At 34.4% G+C, this 8,518-nt stretch overlaps 1 long non-coding RNA gene across 1 annotated transcript; it reads left to right on the top strand.

Moving 5' to 3' along the window:
- The first annotated feature begins 709 nt into the window (after nucleotides 1–709).
- Nucleotides 710–7,800, top strand: LOC120349049. Its single transcript, XR_005570277.1, has 3 exons — nucleotides 710–930; nucleotides 2,539–2,738; nucleotides 7,670–7,800. It is a non-coding gene; the product is annotated as an uncharacterized LOC120349049 (long non-coding RNA).
- Nucleotides 7,801–8,518: the final 718 nt, after the last annotated feature.

Consider the following 8,518-nt stretch of genomic DNA (forward strand, 5'->3'; position numbering starts at 1 on the left):
CGGCTTCAGTTAACACTCACATTATTTGCAACATAGACACCCTATACACTGTCTATATTAGTGTGTTGTTGGGAGTGTAAGAGTGTAAGAAGGGCACAGTATGAGAGACTACAAGCGTCACATAGCTTCACCAAAAACAACTACTAGGACTATCGGCTTCAGTTAACACTCACATTTGCAACATAACGGTCCTTTACCATGGAATATCTTCTTATGATATGATGAAATAAAAACACATAGATGTTGTCAGTTTCTACACTTTAATTTGGTACACGACCATGGTTTCGTGACCACACAGGTCCATTTTCAAGCTGACTAAAAACTAAAACGGACATATTGGGCTGTTCAAATAATACATGGTAGCCAACTTAACCTAAAGAATAAAATAGCCTACTAAATAATTTGAACAATATTGTCTCAATGCATCAAATTATTTAGTAGGCTATTTTATTTCTTTAGGTAAGTTGGCTACCATGTATATTTTGAACAGCCCAATATGTCCGTTTTAGTTTTAGTCAGCTTGAAAATGTGACCTGTGTGGTCACGAAACCATGGTCGTGTACCAAATTAAAGTGTAGAAAACTGACAACATCTATGTGTTTTTTATTTCATCATGGAACGTTTCTACAACATCGACCACAACTCAGTTGAAATTCTTATGATATCTTTTCTCTGTGATATTATGTGTAGTTTTTAGTATTAGTATCAATGTGAATTTTTGTTGAATGTTGTGTTATGTTCTTAGAGAATCTTGATTCATCTTGTTTTAATAAAAATTGGTTTTTATCTGAAATTATCAACTTTTAAGTTCAACTTTAATGAACTTTAAGTTTAACTTTTATTAACTTTAAGTTTTCTGCTGGTTTCAGGTCTTCTGTATACTCCAAAAGCAAAGTCATAAAAGCAGTGACCCCTCTTGATGTAGAAGATGTAAGTATTGGCTTTCTAGTAAAATCCACGTTTTAATAGCAGTGGAGAGAGATAGGAGAAGAGCTTTGCCGATTCTCTGCCTTGTTACTGCCTTCTATAGAGGATAGCTGATACCGGTATATCGTTAGTATTCTCAACTTTAGCTTCTTTGACTTCTTTTTCTCAATCATCTTCTCCTCATCCATAATTTTCTTCTTCTCACCAATCATTTTTTTCTTTTTCTCTTCCTCCTCCCACTCCTACCCTCCTCCTCTCCCCTCCTCCTCCTCCTCCTCCTCCTCCTCCTCCTCCTCCTTCCACCTTCCTCTTCAAATATGAATGATCTGATCTTTCGAATTTAAATTCTTTATTAGCAATTTCATATTCTTACATAACATTAATTTCAGTATGTAGAGAATTTCCGCTTTGTCAATATACAAACTAGAATCAACATAATCAATTACAGTCAATAAATGAATTAATCACAAATAAAAGTAAAAATACTAGAACTGATACTAAAACACATTGGAGGCCTTCAATAAGTTAATTATTAACAACTAAGGTAGGGCTACTTATTGAATCCAACTAACATTGAATTTATTAGGCCTACCTTGCATTAATGGGTTGGGTTTCAGGAAGAGAAGCTGTCAATGATCATCTAGAAACTCTCGGACTGAATAAAATGCTTTATGTGTCAAATAGGTCAAAACTTTTTTCTTGCCAAATAATTATTGAGACATTGGCCCATATGAATAAAACCAGAGCAAATGCTCATGAGCAAGAGCATGGAGCATAAGGTTTTGCTCATGAGCAAAAGGTAGAAGCAAAAGCATTGCTCATTTTTATATGAATAAGCTTACCTTATGCTCTGAACTCTGGAGCAGATGCTCACGTATTTTAAAGATTTTTCATCAGCTGATTCGCTTTTGTAGCCTTACTTTGTTTTTATAGCTCACGGAAGCGCTAAATATGCAAGTAGGGTGCACCGCTTGTGTCTGCTCTGTTTTCTATTTATGAATAGAGTTTTAGGTTAGTTGAGTTAAGAATTTTTAAATAATAGCGTGAAAAAATGTCATCTCTATAATAATCTTCAGCATATTCTTATAATATCAATAGCCTTTTTATTAACGTCTACACTCTCATCTTCTTATTTGCCTATTCCTATTTTGTGATGGCTATCTTTATAACAGGGAGCTATATTTTGTATTTATTCTTTTGTAGGGATAATGGTGATATATTATCATGGTTGAATCTAAAAATAAATTTATAGTTCTCAACTATTGGTTTTGATCGTATCTGGTATAGTTTCCTCTTCCTCATACGAATTAGTTGAGCCATTTTACTATGAGCAAAAGGTGATAAGCTGCTCTAGACTAGACTCACCTTTTTGAAGCATTTGCTTCAAAAGTTGAGCAAATGCTCTAGTTTATTCATACAATTTTGAGCAAAAGCTTTTACTTTTGAGCAAATGCTCAAACCATTTTTTTTATGAGCATGAGCAAAAGGTTTTGCTCGCGTTTATTCATGGAAAATGAAGCAAATGCTCAACTTTATTCATATGGCCCATTGTCTTTATTCATTTAATGATATTTTATCTATCTGTTTTCTAATTCTGTTTTTTTTTCGTAGGGTTCATCGATGAAAATCTACCGTATGCGGTCGTCACCAGAGGCTACGCGCTCATAATAAACATCCACGAATTCTTCGAGCCAATTAAGTCATCTGATGACGACACCAGGCATGGCTCATACAGGGATGTGGCAAACATCTACACTCTCTTCTCCCAGCTAGGTTACAAAGTTAGGATGCACTACAACCTCACAAAAAAGGTTAGTTGAACGAGAGCGTCAGCGAGTTCTTACTTTTAAATCAAGGCCAATGACGTCGTCCGTCTGTGTGTATGTTCGATAATAACATTTGAAAGATTTGATCATCAGCTTCAATTTTGAACACATATTCTTCGACCCTTTTTACAGATCAAGTTCGTTGGACCACAAGATTTATCGACCCTTTCATTTGATATCTATACTAGTAGTTCTGTGAACAGTAGACCTCACGCAGTTATTAACCGCAGCCTCCTCTTATACTGTCCATCAGAGTAAATCCTGTCTGTATGTCGTGTCGGCGAGATATCGGTGTGAAAACGGCTAATGGCTGTTGGGGTTGGTGTATCAAAAATGCTAACATCAAAAGCTAATCTCCTTCAAGACATACTGGCAACAGGACAGCCCGAGTTCAAAGCAGAGAAAGGTCGAGGGACAATACTATGTTATTTTAGTTCATTAAATCAATCGTTTCTTATTTAATAGTACATAAAAATGCATGCAATGAGGCATGCAATAAATAGTTCACACAGCTGCTGATTTTTTACCAAGTTACATTGAGATATTGAATTGCATGCGTCATGGCTTGCGATTTATAATCCACTCGACAGCTGATTTATGATGAATAATATTCTATAGTCTGATTTTTACGGTAATATTGGCATTCGAAGGAAACTCCTTTTCATTTTGTATTATCATTAATATGCAAAATTTTGAAAAACCTTATGTATGCGTCAACGCGAAATTCAAAAAGAACATACCTGTCAAATTTCATGAAATCTATTGCTGCGTTTCGCCGTAAATGCGCAACATATAAACATTTAAACATTAAGAGAAATGCCAAACCGTCGACTTGAATCTTAGACCTCACTTCGCTCGGTCAATAAATAAAAATCTAGCCTCAAATTTTGACATTTTGATGATTTTTTTAGCTGTGTTTTTTATGTTCAGGAGCAGGTTTATGGCCTATCAAATTTATGATACGGTTTCCAAGTGTGGTACTGTGGCTAGAATAATTGGCTCTTCCAGAGTTTATATTCAATGTTGTGCTTACAATATTTTCGTCAGACTTATTGGCTGAATAAAACAAACTATTTAAATACATTTATTACATTATTTATTTATTTAAATGTAATGTCACTGACTTATTAAAGCTGAAATTAAAAACGCCACAACTATATCATTCGCAGATGACACTGCAGCTATTTTCCATGGGGAATCTTGGACTGGGGTACATGAAATTGCAGAACAGAACTGTTTTGCTCATAAAAAATTGGTTGGACAGAAACACCCTGAGCCTGAACATTGAAAAAACCAATTACATCACCTTCGCATTCAATACAACTGGTAAACCTGATGAGAATTAAATCTGAAACTCCACTCAAACTGCAACAATAACTGCACCTGCCCTACTATAAAAAGAGTCAAAAGTACCAAATATCTAGGTGTCCAAATAGATGAAAATTTGAAGTGGGACATACACATAAAATTTATTGCAGAAGAATGAGATATCTATCCTATAAATTCTACGAAGCAAAAAAAATTCTGAACTCAAAACATCTAAAATGGTTTACTTTGCACTGGTCCAGTCCATAATCCAGTATGGTATATCCGTATGGGGGGGCTGTTATAATTCTCACTTAGAAGAGCTTTTCATAATTCAAAAATCAATAATCAAAACAATTTAAATAAACCAGACTTACCCAACCGACTTGACTTTCAAAGAGTTTAATGTGTTGACAGTTAGGCAGTTGTACGTAATAAATGTAGCGAAATATATAATCAAACATAAAGCTAATTTTCCTTGCACAAATAACACAATCAATAACCTGTACATCTGAGACCCTCCTCAAATAAGTATCTTAGTACAATACAAACATTGAAACCATCAGAAGACAACTTATATATTTAAGCACTAAATTGATAAATAAAATTCCTGAAGAATATATCTGCTGCGCGAAGTGACTAAAAAAGTAAAACATGATATTAGTATTTGGATTAAAACGAACTATTTTTTCTACCTGTAAATTAAACAAAGTAAAAGAGGAACTTAGGTTTTTGTGTGCTCACTTACCAATCTAGTGTGGACCTTTTTATTTTTCTTTATTAAATTAACTATCGTATCATCCCACCTCACCTTTTTTCCTAATCCTTTATTTTCCCTCTCAAGGATTGAAAGCCTTTCTAGTACATGGGTAACCATAGTTGGAAGAGCTTCAATCCCACCCTTTACACCAAATTCTGAATTAGCATCTTGTACGGACATTTTGTTTTTTTTTGTACTAATTTTGCTAGTGTTATCTTGTTGTTAATTTAATATTACTTGTATTTATGTATGTGTGTGTAAAGGAATCTATTGTGATGAGAATTCCATCATGCTTCTAGAAATAGATATGAGAACTTTATTATTTGTCAATGGAACAAATTTATTACAATATCATGACACATTTCAAAGTTCATGGTTTTTTTTTTTGGAAATTCAGCTTTCAGGTTACGTTATCTACCTTTCATTATTTTTACTCGCTATTATCTACGAATTACTATTTCAAGGTCCAAAGCTATATGGGGAATACAGAAAAAACATGAAAGAAATTATATCGAAGTTAATAATCACAAAAATATTACTTAAATAAGTAAAAGCAAGCGATTTTACTTATAATCCATATAAGCTCCATTGTAAAATTCAAATACAGTCGAACCTCTCTATAACGAACCTCCACTAACTAAATCCTCTACACAACGAATTTTTACCTCGTCCCATGACATTTAGAGTTTTGGCTTCTTATTTACTTCTATTTAACGAATTTCGGACCCCTCACAACAAAGTTTTCTCTTGACTTCAACATACAAAATGTAGTGTTTATAGGAAGCAGAGAGCCATTTTCAAAGAAAAAGTCTAGTTTCAGAAGAAAGGTCAATACTAAAGGACTGAAAATGAATGGCAATTCAATAAGTACGAAGAAGATAGGGTGTTAGACAGTCAATAGAGGTTGAAACACGTGTCGGAAATTGAATGCAAGTTACTGGAATTAGACTTGCAAGAACTTGTCATTCGTAGACCAGGCAGGTAAACGACTGGACTTTCTTATCCTTGCTTTTGCCAGACATTTCAATTGTTAGAACTCGCATTCTAGATCGGGAATGCTGGATTTTTCCATCCTCCCACCATTGTTTTTGTTACACATTCAATTTTGCTGGTTAAGTTACGGTACTCAGTTTCATTCATTTTCTAAAAAATCGTGATCAGATTCTAAAACTAAGTGTTGCTAATGATTTGCAACATTGTAATTTGTACATTTGATGATACTGATACCGGTGATAAAATGGTTGACTGTAATTGATGAGTTCGTGGCAGTTGGGTTGTAAAGCCAACCTAACTTGAGTGGCTCGAAAAATTGCAGAATATGACGAAAACTGCAATATAAATTACTAGAACAATGAAATGAATAAAATAGAAAATCACATCTTAAAATCTACAAAATAGAAGTAGACAAAGTGTGTGAACGACAACTAACATTAACAAACAACTAGCGTCAGAGCGGACAATTTATGAACTAAAGGAGCTTGACGCCAGAATGCAAAGACCAAAGTCTGTATGACTGAGTTTTACAGTAATGCACAAGAAAAATCTTCCATTGTCAGGGAATGACAATGAAAAGGCTTTAGAATTGGCAGTATCATCGGGATACAGTAGCTTTAAGGCAAGTAAAGGTGTGTATATATATATATATATTATATATATATATATATATATATATTATATATATATATTATAGATAATATATATTTATTATAATATTTCATGTGACTATTGTATAATTACAGTATTTTAATGTAGTATGATATGTGTTGAGAACCTCCTTTAGGTTGCTTTTTGACTTCTCCCCAGTCTGATTATTCGGATGTTTGGGATGCATAAAAATAATATATATAATAATAAAGGCTGGTTAGAAAAATTAAAAAAACGGCATGACATCGTCCAAGAAGTGATATCGAGTGAAAGTGCTAGTGTTGATATCTACCTTCTTGTGTATTCTGGAAAGAAAATGTTCTTAGAAAAGTTCAGAAAATATTATGAACCGAAGGACGATTTCAATGTTGATGAGAATGGTATATTCTTTAATTGTTGCACAATAGACACTAACTACCGCCCAAATCATTTAATTACTGCCTTGATATAATATAAGATCCATAAGAGTGTGGCAGTTTTCTTGACAGAGCAACCACTCAATAATGAATACCTCTCTGCAACGAATTTTTCTCGGGATAATCACTTCGTTATACACAGGTTCAACTGTATTTGGAATCTTCATGGCGGCGGCGGGAAAAATTCCAATGGCCATACTGTGGGTAATATAGTTTTCCTACAGTTACGTTGAAAAGTGGCCATTGCTGCACTGATTACAGAACGCAAAGAATCACTTTTCCGCTCTAGTGCGGGAAAAATTTTTCTGCACTCCAGATTTGCAACATGGCAACGCAAAATACTTAGTAGGTTATATGGAGCACAGTGCAGCAAAATCAAAATGAAGTTGGTAACAGTGACTGCTGTGGCTGCTATAGTGAGCAGAGGTGCAACCAAGCACAACGCGCTAATTATTATTCAATATATTATAACCAACGACAACGAGGACTTTAGGATTTTAGGATTAAGGTTTTTATCAATAATAAAATTACACAGAAAAACATTTGATGGATTTCAGGCAATTTTACCCATAATTACCCACTTTTCATATTCAATGGTAACTGTAGGAAAAACTTAATGTGAAATACGTGCGCAAAGTTCCTCTGCTGCACTCAAGAAACCATTACGGCCTCGCCTACGGCTCGGGCGTAAACGTTTCTTTCGGTGCAGCAAACTGTCACTTTGCGCACTAGTTGCACAAAAACTATACTGTAGTAAATGGATTTAAATTGAATTTTTGTTTTTTGTCTAGGAAATACACGACAAAGTGAGCAGTTTTGCCGAGATGCCGGAGCACGCCTCTGTCGATTCAACAGTGGTTGTGGTGATGAGCCATGGAGGGAGATATAATGACACATTTCGGGCCTATGACAATCTACTAGTGTCACTGCGACAAGGATGTAGTGGCGCATTTCACCAATCACAAGTGAGTCATCCACGTTGTTTCTCACATCATAGAGAAAAGATAGCAAAATTAGATATCCATATTTGAGAATTCATTCAAATTGAATGAAAAAGGCTAAGAAATTGTAAAAAATCACAGATATATTGATACTTATGCAAAATTCCAAAAACCTTGTATATACGTCGACGCGCAATTAAAAAGGAACATACCTGTCAAATTTCATGAAATCTATTACGCGTTTCGCCGTAAATGCGCAACATATAACATTTAAACATAAAGAGAAATGCCAAACCGTCGACTTGAATCTTAGACCTTACTTCGTTCGGTCAACAAACTTTGAATGAATTTTTGTTTTGTGTAGTTGTGAAGTGATATTGTGATAATTATAATATGAATGAAAAAGGCTAAGAAATTGTTAGAAACACAGATTTATTGATACTTAGAAAGACCGGTTTCGGTTGTTACACCATTGTCAATCTCTGATGAATAATCTCTGATAGTTCATCAGAGATGACAATGGTGTAATAACCGAAACCGGTCTTTCTAACTATCAATAAATCTGTGGTTTTGACAATTTCTTAGCCTTTTTCATTCAATATGAATAATATCACAATATCAACTTCTCAACTACACAAAAAAAATCATTCAAATTTTGTTGACCGAACGAAGTGAGGTCTAAGATTCAAGTCGACGGTT

This window comes from Nilaparvata lugens, unplaced genomic scaffold, assembly GCF_014356525.2.
Source record: "Nilaparvata lugens isolate BPH unplaced genomic scaffold, ASM1435652v1 scaffold8033, whole genome shotgun sequence".
NCBI lineage: Eukaryota > Metazoa > Arthropoda > Insecta > Hemiptera > Delphacidae > Nilaparvata > Nilaparvata lugens.